Source organism: Ranitomeya imitator, chromosome 5 (genome assembly GCF_032444005.1).
Source record: "Ranitomeya imitator isolate aRanImi1 chromosome 5, aRanImi1.pri, whole genome shotgun sequence".
In the NCBI taxonomy this organism is placed as follows: Eukaryota; Metazoa; Chordata; class Amphibia; order Anura; family Dendrobatidae; genus Ranitomeya; species Ranitomeya imitator.
Window position 1 is genome coordinate 17,172,929 of NC_091286.1, and position 15,210 is coordinate 17,188,138.

Below are 15,210 nucleotides of genomic sequence, written 5' to 3' on the forward strand. Positions count from 1 at the left end.
GCTAGCTCAGGCCCCCGACACTTGCTATATTCACCTGTCCCCCGTTCCAGCACTGCCCGCCGCTCCTTCCGGGTTCTCTGGCTGTGATTGTTCCGTCAGAGGGCAGCGCGCATTAAGCGCGTCATCGCGCCCTCTGAACGTCACAGGCAGAGGACCGGGAACACGGAGCCACACGTAGCGCTGGAACGGGGGACAGGTGAATATAATACTTACCCTCCTGGCGCGTCCACGGTCCCTGCCTCTCCGTTGGAGATCGCGGTGTGCGTTCAGTGTTTACACATACCGCGATCTCCTGGGAGCATCACTCTGTGGGGTCCAGACTGCGCCGGCGCTTGCGCAGTCTATAAAGGCTTCGGACAGAGTGACGCTCCCAGCATTATATTATAGATATATTAGGCTCAGAAATTGGCATTATAGTGCTATAAGTAACTATTTGATCACTGAAAAAAATTGCTTTCTACTAGTGATGAGTGAGTGTGCTCGTTACTCGAGTTTTCCGAGCATGCTCGGGTGTTCTCTGAGTATTTTGGGCGTGCTCGTAGATTGTTTTTGTCCCCGCAGCTGCATGATTTGCAGCTGTTAGACAGCCTGAACACATGCAGGGATTGCCTGTTTGTTAGGGAATCCCCACTTGTATTTAGGCTGTCTAGCAGCTGCAAATCATGCAGCTGCGGGGACAAAAACATAATCTACGAGCATGCCCAAGATGCTTGGAGAACACCCGAGCATGCTAGGAAAACTCGAGTAACGAGCACATTCGCTCATCACTACTTTCTACCAGTGATGAGGTAGTATACTCGCTGCTCGGGTGATCTCCGAGTATTTTGGCATGCTCGGATATTTAGTTTTCTTTGCCTCAGCTGCATGATTTACAGCTGCTGGACAGCCTAAATACAAGTGGGAATTCCCTAACAAACAGGCAATCCCTGCATGTGTTCAGGCTGTCCAGCAGCTGTAAATCATGCAGCTGAGGCAAAGAAAACTAAATCTCCGAGCATGCCAAAATACTCGGAGATCACCCGAGCATGCTCGAGCAGACCCGAGCAACAGTGCTACACGCTCATCACTACTTTCTACCAATGGTTTTGCTAAATGCCAGTCATTAAGGGTATGTGCACACATTGCAGATTTGCCTGCGGATTTTTCTGCACTAAATCCGCAGGTCTTGGCAGAAAACGCAGGTGCATTTTTGATGCGTTTTTTTGCGTGGTTTTGACGCTTTTTGCGTGGTTTTTGATGTGGTTTTTTATGCAGTTTTGTATGCGTTTTTGAAAGCTAAATAAAGATGTATTGTTGAACAAAAAAAAAAAGATTTGTGATGTCATGTCTTGTCCAACCTCCTCTTTTACATTTGTCCAACCCACACTCCATTATCCATTATTAATCCTACAGTAGTGAAAGAGTTAAAAAAAAACTAAGACATCCAGAAAAAAGTATTTTATTATTCTTAATTTAACCATACTTACCATACTTCAGCACCTGCAAAAAAACGTACAATAAACCGTATACTACCTGTCCGCCGTAGTCCAAATAATAACGAGTGTCCCACGACGATCTCCCCTATAGAACAGTGACATCGGGTGATGTCACTGCTCTATAGGACCCTCAGTGACACACTGACAGGAGACAATGGCTCCTGCAGTGCATCACTGAGAGGTTACTGTAGTTCACTGGTCTCACTTTATGGCATTTGCTGAGTGGGAACTTTCTCACACAGCAGTGCCAAAAGTGAGACTAGGGACTACTTTTTACAGTGGCGGATGAATACAGTGAGGAAGGATATTTTCCGTCATTGTATTCCTGGAGCCCCTAGAGAGCGGTCACATCAGCTGATGCTGCTGCTCTCCATGGGAGATCGTCGTGGGACACTCGTGGATTTCTGTGGATCAGGGAGTATAGTGTTTGTTTATTATTTTAATATTTTTTACAGGTGACACTGGCTTCGGGGATCAAAGTGACAAGTGATGATGAGTATGTACTCTGTTATATGTACTGTATGTTATATTTATGTAATGTATGTATGTAGTATGTATGTTGTATGTATGTAGTATGTTGTATGTAGCATGTATGTAGTATGTTGTATGTAATATGCTTGAACATGTTCCTACAGACTTGTTCACTGTGCGAGTAGCCCATGTGTTCCTGTTTCCATAATTGTTCTCTTGTCTACAAGACTAGGGAGTTACCCCCCACTCCTTGTGGGCTATCTGCACAAAGGCCAATCACACACGTCCAGATAATTCCAGTACCGGAGAAATCGGTACCGGAGTTATCCGTGTGCTCACGTGGCACATCAGTGTGGCACACATGCGGCAGGCGTGTGTCGCACGTGTGCCGACTGAGGACCACACAGACCGTGCAGGAGACAGCGCTACAGTTAAGCGCTGTCCCCTGCGTATGCGCATATTCCTCACTGTAATGAGCGGTACCACGTGACCGCTCACACAGGACCTGCTGCCAGCGCTGAGAGCATACACCGCAGGAGCTGGGTGAGTATTTGTCAACAAGCGGGTGGGCGCATGGGAGGTGACCCCAAAATTTATTTTTTACACAAAAAAAAAGATTTTTCATTCCTTCTCTCCAGCGAACGCTGCTGGGGAGAAGGAATGAATGCCGGCTTCAGCACCACACGCAGGGGGGACAGCGCTTACTGTAGCGCTGTCTCTCCTGCAGGCGGTACGTGCACATGGAGGAGAGTGCACACTGTTCTCTGTGTGCACGTGTGCGGGACGCTTTGTGGACTGTGCTGCCAGAGAAAAACGGACATGTCTCCGTGTTTTGCACACGGACACACGGTCCGTGAAAACACGGAGACATGTGCATAGACCCATTCATTTGAATAGGTCTACGCGAGTCAGTGTCTCCAGTACGTGAGGAAACTGTCACCACACATACCAGAGCCACTGACGTGTGAAACTGGCCAAAAGCTGTTCCACTCAGCGTGTCCACATGGACATTTCCTCTCTGAATCCTGTTCACACAGGTAATATACAGATGATCAGGTTTTTAAATACATCAGATAGGGATCGCATACATCAGTTAGGACTGCTCTATATGGGTATACCTTGACGTTTAGTGGAGCAGCTTAGTATACATTTTTTGCAAAAAACGTATCAACCAAATACCCTGTTTTTTTACATCTTTTTACTAGCACTTGCTTATTACTGTGATTTTTTGAAACTGAGTGTTTTTGGTTTTACTATGCTCTTTTGTGTCTTCAAGTATGTTGTATGTAGTATGTATGTTTGTGGTTTTTATTTTTTTACATTCAACACATTAGCCGGATGATGGGACTACTACTGTCCCATCATTGGCTAATGTGTCAATCACTGTCAATGTAGCAGGCATAGCCCGATGGGACTTGTAGTCCCATCGGACGATGCCTACACACAGACACAAAGACCCCCGATAGGCCGGCACAGACCCCGCGGCAGCCAACACAGACCCCCGGCAGGCAAGCACAGACCGCCGACAGTCCCGCACAGACCCCGTCCGCACACACACACGCACAGTCTCCGCCCACACTCTTCCCCCCTCCCGATCTGCAGCGTTTCACCACAGCTAAACCGCAGATCTTTTTTATAATTGCGGTTTTGCTGCGGAATTGCCCGACTTAATGCCAGTCAACGGGTGCAGAAACGCTGCAGATCCGCACAAAGAATTGACATGCTGCGGAAAAAACAACGCTGCGTTTCCGCGCGTTTTTCTCCGCAGCATGTGCACAGCGGATTTGGTTTTCCGTAGGTTTACATGGTACTGTAGACTGTATGGAAAACTGCTGCAGATCCGCAGCGTCAAAAACGCAGCGGATCTGCGGTAAAAACCGCAACGTGTGCACATAGCCTAACAGCTATCATTTCTGCTTTGAATATGTAATACTGTCTCTTCTAATATGTGTATACATGTGTGATGGTGGTTCTGGGGCTATATTCCTGTACTGATGGTGGTTCTGGTGTTGTATTCATGTACTGATAGTAGTTCTGGTGACATATGCATGTATTGATGGCGGTTCTGGTTATGTATACATACACTAATGATGGTTCTGGTTATGTATGCATGTATTGTTGATAGGTCTGGTGATCTATTCCTGTACTGATGGTTTTATCTCAGCCAGGAATGTTTGAAAAATATATTTTAATAACTGCCGGGGACCAAGCGACACAGGAGACTAGTTGAACAGGCGGGTCTCCATGCCTCTTCTACATCCGCTGGCCAAGATTGACAGGTCATGTAGGCAGAGGCCTGTCAGTCTTGGGCAGTGGGTGGGGAGAAGCAACTGTGGACCCACCTGTCCAAATAGTCTACGGCGCAATCTCAGTTCACGGTAACTTTTCTCTCTGAAACACTGCAGAGTTTAACCCCTTTCTGCCAGCTGACGGGATAGTACGTCAGCTGGCAGTATCCCCCGCTTCAAGGTGGGCTCTGGCGGTGAGCCCACCTCAAAGCCGCACCATGTCAGCTGATTTCAACAGCTGACATGTGCGTGCAATGGGCGTGAGTGGAATCGCCATCCGCCCGCGCCCATTAACTAGTTAAATGACGCTGTCAAACTGACAGCGGCATTTAACAAGCACTGCTGGCCGCGCGGCCGGAAGTACAGTACTCGCACCGCAGTACTCGCAATAAAAAAAAACTATAAATACTGGCAGTACTTGCAATAAAAAAAGGATTAACCTGATCAAAAACGGCGTAGCGAGAAAAAAAATCAAAGCGCCAAAATTACGTTTTTTTGGTCGCCGCAACATTGCATTAAGATGCAATAACGGACGATCAAAACATTGTATCTGCACCAAAATGGTATCATTAAAAACGTCAGCTCTGCACGCAAAAAAATAAGTCCTCACCCGACCTGAGATCACGAAAAATGGAAACGCTACCATTATTGGAAAATTGCGCAATTCTTTTTTTTTTTTTAGCAAAGTTTGAATATTTTTTTCACCACTTAGGTAAAAGAGAACCTAGACATGTTTGGTGTCTATGAACTTGGAATCACCTGGAGAATCAAAATGACAAATCAGTTTTAGCATGTAGTGAACCTAGTAAAAAAGCCAAACAAAAAACAAGTGTGGGATTGCACTTTTTTTTGCAATTTCATTGCACTTGAATTTTTTTTCCCGTTTTCTGTTACACGACATGCTAAAACCAATGGTGACGATCAAAAGTACAACTCGTCCCCCACATGGCCATATTGATGGGAAAAAAAAAAAAAGTTATGGCTCTGGAAATAAGGGGAGCGAAAAATGAAAACGAAAAAAAGCTCCAGGGGTGAAGGGGTTAAGAGTCAAACATACCTGGCTAAGTTAATGCAGCCAGTGCCTGATAGTTTAAAGGGGTTTCCCATCTGTAGAAAAGCTGTGTTCCCAGTTGCAGTTCGTTGTAAATAAAAGCCCGGACTCACCCTCCCCGGGTCCAGCGATGAATCTCGGTCACTGCTCTGGTTTCTATTGTTTCCAGTGTTGACATAATATCGTCAGCGCTGCAGCCAGCCGCGGAGCTCAGCATGTCGCCAGGGTTGCCCACCTGAATTTTCATTTTTTTCTGTACAGCTAACCATAAACTTATGGCCAGACAGTATTTTTGCAGACACATTGGAAAACCATAATCAATAATCCTGACTATAAGCGATGTGGTGCCAGTCCTTGCCAATAGAAAAACCGCGCCGGGGCTGCGGGAAGGTAAGAGATACGCGGCCGGGGCTGCGGGAAGGTAAGAGATACGCGGCCGGGGCTGCGGGAAGGTAAGAGATACGCGGCCGGGGCTGCGGGAAGGTAAGAGATACGCGGCCTCTCATCCAGTCACCGGTGATCTACAGACCCGGGAATCCATCCGCTCATCTCTAGTCCCAACTGTCCCGGATACAGCGGACCGGCCTGGATTTGGGTCCACGCCCTGCAGTCTTAGGCTATGTGCACACTTTGCGGATTCCACTGCGGATTTTTCAGCAGCAGAATTCCAAAATCCGCAGTGAAAACCCGTTGCGGTTTTTATTGCGGATTTATCGCAGTTTTTACTGCGGTTTCTAATGCGGATTTTCATCTGCATCTTCCTATTGGAGCAGGTGAAAATCCGCAGAAAAGAAGTGACATGCTGCGGAATGTAATCCGCAGCGTTTCCGCGTGGATTTTTCCGCAGCATGTGCACAGCGGTTTTTGTTTCCCATAGGTTTACATTGTACTGTAAACTCATGGGAAACTGTTGCGGGTCCGCAACGGATCCGCAGCAAAATCCGCAAAGTGTGAACATAGCCTCAGACTGACGGTCCCTCACTGCCAGCGCCCCTCTGACAACTCCTCCTGTCAGGGGAGAAACAGATGCTAACGGATGTGGAGGTGTTGGGGCCACAATCTGCCGCACACTTTATCCCTCTTTCTGTTCCTCCAAGGTTGTGATGTCTGGAAATCGTCCTCACATCATGGCGGTCGCTGTTGTTATGTGGTTCTGAATTCAGCCAAAAGGAACCTTGTTCGTGTAAGACGTTCACATTTTTTATCAATATTCATAATTCTTCCATTTTTATCACATTTCTTGTATTTTTATGAAATAAAAAAAAAGAAAAAAAAAAGCACAAAACATATCACCAAGTACAATGTGTTACAAAGATGACAACTAATCTCCGGGTCCCGGGAGCTGTGGACGCTCCGGCGTTATTACCTCATAGAGTGACACCGCTCAGAATAGCAAAATGGCGATTTAAGGGCAAAATTGGCTCCGTCACTAAGGGGTTAAATACATTTATTATTAACGTGAAATCCGACGTGTTCCAAGAAAAGAAACCAATCTCAGAACCACTTGGATCAGTACCGACATTCCTAAGCTCTCGCCGTGTAAAGTGACACCGGTCAGAGCTGACACCCGGGTGTGAGACCGAACGTGTGATATTATCCGCTGCTGCACCGAGGGGTCACCGGGCTCCTGGGGGGTCTGTGATGGATCCCGGCCACCGCAGGACCTTCAGTGACGTCATGGTCATGTGATCGGGGAGGAGTTATACTCCGGCACTTCCTGTCATGTGACCATCAGATCACATGATGGTGACGTCAGCACAGGTCCTGTCCCCACCAGGAGGTGACATCTGCAGTGATGGGTCGGGTACGTCTTGCGTCTTTTCTCTGCCTCCGGCCCCGTTCACACCTCGGTTTTCCTCACGTTTTGCGTCTTTTCTCTGCCTCGGCCCCGTTCACACCTCGGTTTTCCTCACGTTTTGCGTCTTTTCTCTGCCTCATGCCCCGTTCACACCTCGGTTTTCCTCACGTCTTGCGTCTTTTCTCTGCCTCATGCCCCGTTCACACCTCGGTTTTCCTCACGTCTTGCGTCTTTTCTCTGCCTCGGCCCCGTTCACACCTCGGTTTTCCTCACGTTTTGCGTCTTTTCTCTGCCTCCGGCCCCGTTCACACCTCGGTTTTCCTCACTTGTGTGCGGTGTTTCCCGGATAGCTCTGCTCCATACACACATTCTGCCCCTTACAGTCTATGGGCTGCTCACACGTCCCTGTACGGACTGGTTCACACTGACTCTCAGACACTTGTGCGGTATTGATCGGGGCTCACACTCCCGGTGTCAGTCTGTGGATGGGGAATCTCTCGGACACGTCTTGTTCTGTCCGGTTTCCACAGACTGTGATAAAAGCAGAAGAAACCTCCATCAATGTCTTAAGAAAACTGAAGAAGATCGGAGCGTTCTCTGCATATAGGAGAAACCGCCGGAGTGTGAACGAGGCCTGATTCTGGGAGGTTTTCCTCCTGCTGGTGTCTTGGGCTCAGTTCACACTCACTGGTTTTCTTTCTGCAGTTTTAGTGCGATTTCTTGTTGTGCTGATGACGTGTGTTTTGTCTGCAGGACGTGGTTATTAATCCACCGAAAGTGGCGCAAAGTCCCTGAGCCCCTCCCGGATACTGGACGTCCCGGTGCCTCCAGTAATGGCTCCTGTCTGATTCTGACTCAGGAGTTGAGCCGCATCTTCCCCCGCGGATGATGACTGTAATATTCAGCCATCATCTGCCTGTGACAGTGTCAGTCTGTGACAGCAGCACTTACAGCACGTGGCCTGGGGGGATGGGGCACTGTGCTAACTGCCCGCTGACGCCCTGCAACGTGATCGCAGAGCGCCAATAGGTTGTCGTGTCAGCCGAGGGGCTGCTGAAGACCCCCGCACCTGTCATGGTGGCACTGCCTGTGGCTGGCAGTTATAGTATCAGTATTGCTGAATCATATTAGTTCTCAGCCAATATGGCCGCACGAGGGCTCGTATTCTTGTATCATTGAAGGATTCATTGTATGATGTGATGCACTGGAAAGCACAAACACATTCTAAGAGCAGCAAAACCCCCCCCCCAAAAAAAAAAAAAACAAACAAAATGAAGCAATTTTTTTGGGTCTTGTTTTATCAGCGTTAGGCCAGTCTCACATGTCCAGATAATTCCGGTACTGGAATTATCCGTGTCCGTGTGCCCATGCGTTTCTTGGCACATCAGTGTGGCACACGTGCGCCGACTGGGTACCACACGCACCGTGCAGGAGACAGCGCTAGAGATAAGCGCTGTCCCCCCCACTGGTGCTGAAGCCCCATTCATATCTTCCCTGCAGCAGCAGGGGGGGTGGGAGCGGGTTGGGAACAGGGATCTTTATGTTAAACACGAGAAACAAAAAAAAAAAGCATTTTTCATATCTTCTCTACAGCAAACGCTGCAGGGAAGATATGAATGGGGCTTCAGCACCAGTGGGGGGGACAGCGCTTACAGTAGCGCTGTGTCCTGCACGGCACACGGACAATGTCCGTGTGCGGTACGAGTTTTACACGGACCTATTGACTTTAATGGGTCCGTGTAATCCGTGCGCTCCCACGAACACTGACATGTCTCTGTGTTTGGCACACGGAGACACGGTCCGCAAAAAATCAATGACATCTGCACAGATGCATTGATTTTAATGTGTCTACGTGTGTCAGTGTCTCCGGTACGTGAGGAAACTGTCACCTCACGTACCGGAGCCACTGACGTGTGAAACCGGCCTTATAAGGTAAAAAGTCCCCGATAACAAGATGAGAGATCAGTAAGATGTTGACGAGGCCAAACACGCAGAGGTTGTTGTCTTTATTTAAATGGTGAAAAAAATTTAGGAAACTCTTAAAAAAATGAATAAATATATTTTTCTTGTGTCATAATTTTCTGAAATCCATAACAATTTTAAAAGGGGTTGTCCACAACGAGGAGGCTACTAGGACGACTCCTTTTTGATCTAAATGCTTGGCCACAATCTTATCTATATGATCGTCTAAGGGTCACTTCCGTCTGTTTGTCACGAAAATCCCTCATCGCTGATTGGTCGTGGCTGGCCGCGACCAATCAGCGACGGCCACAGTCCTGCCGCGAATTCGCCCTTCCCTACTCTCCTCCAGTCAGTGTCCCCATTGCGGTTTAGCAGTCTGTTAACACTGCCATTAACCCTGTGTGACAAACTTTTTACTATTGATGCTGCCTATGCAGCATCAATAGTAAAAATATCTAATGTTAAAAAAATAAAAAATCATTATATTTTCACCTTCCGGCGCCTTTCCCGCTCCTCGCGACTCTTCGGTCCCAAGAATGCATTGCGGCAATGACCCCAGATGACATAGCGGTCTCGTGAGACCGCTACATCATTACGTGTTATTGCCGCAATGCATTCTTGGGACCTGGGCTGGTTCCGGGGGCCGCCGGAAGGTGAATAACTATTTTCATTCTTTTTTTAACAGGGATATGGTACCCACATTGCTATATACTACGTGGGCTGTGTTATATACTGCGTGGCCTGTGTTATATACTACGTGGGCTGTGTTATATACTACGTGGCTGGGCTATATACTACGTGGTTGTGTTATACTGCGTGGGCTGTGTTATATACTGCGTGGGCTTTGTTATATACTGCGTGGCCTGTGTTATATACTGCGTCTCTGTGCTATATAATACGTGGGCTGTGTTATATACTACGTGGCTGTGCTATGTACTACTTGGCTGTGTTATATACTACGTGGCTGTGCTATATACTACGTGGCTGTGTTATATACTGCGTGGGCTGTTATATACTGCGCAGGCTGTGTTATATACTGCGCAGGCTGTGTTATATACTACGAGGCTGTGCTATATACTACGTGGCTGTGTTATACTGCGTGGGCTGTGTTATACTGCGTGGGCTGTGTTATATACTGCGTGGGCTGTGTTATATACTGCGTGGGCTGTGTTATATACTGCGTGGGCTGTGTTATATACTGCGTGGCCTGTGTTATATACTATGTCTCTGTGCTATATACTACGTGGGCTGTGTTATATACTACGTGGCTGGGCAATATACTACGTGACTGTGCTATATACTACGTGGCTGTGTTATACTGCGTGGGCTGTGTTATATACTGCGTGGGCAGTGTTATATACTGCGTGGGCTGTGTTATATACTGCGTGGGCTGTGTTATATACTGCGTGGGCTGTGTTATATACTACGTGGCGTGCTATATACTACGTGGCTGTGCTATATACTGTGTGGGCTGTGCTATATACTGTGTGGGCTGTGTTATATACTGCGTGGGCTGTGCTATATACTATGTGGCAGTGTTATATACTACTATACATATTCTAGAATACCCGATGCGTTAGAATCGGGCCACCATCTAGTAAAATAATAAAGCCTATACTCACCTCCTGGGTCGCCACTCACTGTCCCTGGGCTCTCATGCGGTGTTGTGACATGTGACACCGGCGCCCAATCAGGGCTCACATCACTGTCCCTGCCTTCGTACCAATTGAGCATGAAGTCCAGGCTGCGGCCGATCCTCGACTTCCTCTTCATGATGAATTTGTACGACAGCGGAGGCAGTGACGTCAGCCCTGATGGGGCGCCGGTGTCACGTGTCAGAAGAACCACACTGGAGCCTCGGGAGAGCGAGTGCCAACAACACGGGAACGGCGCTTGCACTGGAGGCGAGTATAAGGTTTATTATTTTATCGGGGCCAAACATTTAGATGAACAAGGGGGAGTCCTAGTAGTGAAAAATAAAAGTTATGTCTCTTGGAAGATTTGTAGGACAACATTAAAGCCTAACAATGGAAAATTGATCTTAAAAAACATCAGTTTATTGTTTGAAGCCGTGGAAAGAAGTTTCTCGCTGCCGACTTGTTTGCCCAGAAGCCGCGTGGACCGTCCGGCAGTGACCAGAATTGTGGCCATTACTTTCTGTGTGAACAGCGGCACAAAGTCGTGTAACTATTCGGTAACTCCTTTTGTTGCCCATTTTTGAGCCACTTGTACATTTTTTGAGCCATTGTTGTTTTTCATCGCTGCATTGTGTTTTATTACTGTGATCATATTTAAACTTTTATGCATTTATAAATAAAATGTTCTGCCTCGTGTATTTCTCTCCTTTCTGCTGACGGCCAAAGCAGCAGCTGTAAAATGGAGGTTATAGAGCAGAACGGGAACGACGTCTCCTGCGGATGTTTGGGAGGATTACAGAATTACCTAAGAGTAATGGAGATGATGAGAGCGGGCGGCCGTATACGGTGCAGTGTGGGGGGTATCCTGTGTAACCCTGGACTCACTATAGAGGGTCGGCTGACTAATATATGACCAGCAGTCCGGAGCATTTGTCACCGGCATTGTATACTGTGTGTACTCCTGTGTAACTCCCAATTAGTGACACCCTGAACTTTGTGTAAGATTCTCCTCCGTCCTCCTTTTTCTTATGTTTAGGACTCTTTCCCTTTATTAGACGATGGTCCTTTCTATCAGTGACCCCCCGAGGATGGAGCAGGACACAGACCACATGGCGGCTCAGATATTAGACCTCACCCTGGAGATAATCTACTGGATCACTGGAGAGGTGAGATCTTCACATCATTCTGATCTCTAGGAATAAAGCAGGGAAATAATGGGAAAGGTGAAGGATTCTTGTCCTCTGTGTAGTGATCGGCGTCTCCCCATACACAGGATCACACAGTAGTGAAGACGTCGTCTGGGGAGTGTGTGACCCCCCGTGTGTCAGGAGGGCGGAGCCGGACCCCGAGTGACATCACCGAGCCTCCACCTCATTCACTGATACATGAGCAGAAGATCCTAGAACTGACCAATAGGATCACTGAGCTGCTGAGCGGAGAGGTGAGCGCTGCCGGGAATGCTGGGACATTATAGAATAACGCCGGGGGAGGGGTCTGCTAATGGCGGGTCATTGTGTGTGTCAGGTTCCTATAAGGTGTCAGGACGTCACCGTCTATTTCTCCTTGGAGGAGTGGGAGTATATAGAAGGACACAAGTATCTGTACAAGGACGCCATGATGGAGGATCACCGGTCCATCACATCTCCGGGTAAGAGGAGACCTTCCTGGGTTGTAGAGAACAGGTCTGAGAGTCGTCTAGATTCCCCATCATCTGCTCATCACATATAGACAATGTATTCAGTCACTGCGGTTATTTCCTACAGATGGATCCAGTCCGAGAAATCCCCCGGAGAGAAGTCCCAGTCCTCTAAATTCCCAGGATCGGCCAGAGAAGGAGGAAGATGTCCCCCGGGATCATCAGGTAGAGGAGATGAGATTTCTGTACATTCGCATTTATGTAATGAGGCTTCCACTATCCTCAATGTAAAGTCCTGCAGTATTGATGTAAATGTCAGATAACAGCACAATGCCAATCAGCTGCTTCTAAGGCAGAAAACTCTTGTGGATTGTAAGAGTCATTCACTCTCCAGTTAGGTATATTGGTTTTCACCAAATTTGGTGGTGAAGAAAGTTTCAAAAATGAAAAAAAAAAAAGATGCTGCTCTCATGAAAAGTGGGAAAAGATGGTTGTGGTTCTGACTTTTTATTCTTGAATGCGTCTTTTAATAAATTTGTTGCAAGTTGTTGGATCTCACATTTTGAAGCGTTGCCATCTTCTGGTGTAGAAACCTCCAGATTTATTCTTAGTCTTGTACAGAGAATGAAGTTTAGTTATTTCTTTCTGTTATAGTTCCTGCTAGTTTTAGGCACAAAGTAGAAGGAGAAGAAACACAAGTGATGAGAGGCGCGGAGAAACGCGAAATGTGTTTATTTGTGAGAAGAGACGTCTAAGAGGAAGAAGTGATAGAAAAGGACAGATGTATAAATGTAAGAAGTATTGTGGGCAGATTAAGGCTATGTTCACACTTTGCGGATTTTGCTGCGGATCCGTAGCGGATTTGACCGCTGCGGATCTGCAGCAGTTTCCCATGAGTTTACAGTACAATGTAAACTTATGGGAAACAAAAAACACTGTGCACATGCTGCAGAAAAAACCGCGCGGAAACGCAGCGGATTACATTCCGCAGCATGTCACTTCTTTTCTGCGGATTTTCACCTGCTCCAATAGGAAACTGCAGATGAAAATCCACAGAAGAAACCGCAGTAAAAACCGCGATAAATCTGCAGTAAAAACCGCGACGGGTTTTCACTGCGGATTTTGGAATTCTGCTGCGGAAAAATCCGCAGTGGAATCCGCAAAGTGTGAACATAGCCTTACACTGTAGGATCACTGCGGAGGACAAAAGTAAATTCTCTGGTGCTAAGAGGATTTTTGGTGATTACTGTAAAATCTTTTGCTTGAGGTCTTCATTAGAGGACGCAGGAAACCATGCCGTGTGCACCAATGAGGCATCCGAGAAAAGGAGCGTAAATCCTCTGGTGATGAAAGGCTTCTTTACTGTAAATGCAGAGATTACTGAATAGTGTGAGCTCTGGTGTGAACTGAGCACAGCGTCCACTTCACCATAGACCGAGATCATTTTATGCAGAGACTTTTCTGTCATTGTGTAAAGTGCGAGATTAATCTTGATCATGTCTGATGACGACGTGAGACGATGTTCCTCCTTTTAGAGCAGATTGGTTCTTATTTTCATTTTTTTGTCTTCATTTGTATCTAAGATTACTTACTATTACAGAGTTACTTTTCCTTTTTCTGATGCCTTTACTGTGGGATTCTTCTAGGAAAGTTCTGGTGGAACGACGCATGAACACGAAACCCCCACATCAGTGTCAGTGACCGGTAAGTGCCGCTCGTAAAACCTGTTTCACTGTAAATGTCCCTAATGTTGGTGTCACTGATAGGAAGTTCCTGAAAAATGTCTTCCTAATGGTCATTAATATTAGGCCTCACTCAGACGTCCATGTTTTCCATAGATAAAACACGTACCCGTTATCATCTGTGGAGCTGCTCACGTGTCCATGTTAATTTGCGGTGCAAAAACCATCACGGTGACACGTCCGTATCTGATCTGAGTCACAGATCAAAATTAAATCAAATGGTAAAACTGGAGAGACACAAAACGCAGATAGGGTCTTATCTGATGACAAGTGGTATAAGATATTATAGGTCTGCTCACCTGGTGGGGACGTGACAGTCACAACTCCTATAGAAGCATGTAAAGGCTGCAGCAGGACCACCAGGGTGATACTTTGCAGTAAGGAATACGGTGATTCAGAGTCCTCGCTTCCCAAGGCTACTCATGTAGCGGGTAGAAGATGTTTTTCAGTTTATTTATTTAGTTTTTTTTTTTAGAAGACAATCACTGATGGTAAAAATGTACATGTCACGTCTTCTGGGGGTCTTTGTATTGTTCTCACGCTGTAAATTGAATGGTAAGACATTTATGGTAGAATCTAGAATTGTAGTTCGCCAAACAAGAATAAGAAAACGAGATTAAAGAGATTCCTCAAGAATGTTATGAAATGATTCAAACGGCAGCCCGTCCTAGTCACGTGTGATGATGGACTGCAGTCTGAAGAAACACTGCTCCCAAGACTTGTCTCAACTGACAGAGGAGCTGTAGCGCACATAACGTGTACTTACGATACATCTCCTCTGTCAGTTGAGACATAAGTCTCAGGAGCTGTGTTTCTTCCGAATGCCGTCTTGCCACCTGACTAGGAAGGCCCGCTGTACTGTATGAATTGTGTCGGAGTAATTTTATTACATTTTAGAAGGAGTGAAGCACACTTTCCTGATATCCTTAGATGGAATGTAAAAACTGATGGCTTAACCATTTTTTTTCTTATCCGCAAATGTATATTTCCTGTACACGATATTGGGGGCAGTCATCGTGTCTGGGACTCTATTGCCTTAAGAGCAGTTCAGATATTTGCTTTACCGCAGTGGCAGGAACATACATAAACTGGAGATGGCTCCTTGGTTTGTCTTAGAGAATGTTGTAGGCACGATCTACAAGTTGACTTG

General features: G+C 46.7%; 1 pseudogene; it reads left to right on the top strand.

Moving 5' to 3' along the window:
- Positions 1-15,210, top strand: part of LOC138637642 (zinc finger protein 850-like) — an 89,445-nt pseudogene that overhangs the window by 60,871 nt on the left and 13,364 nt on the right.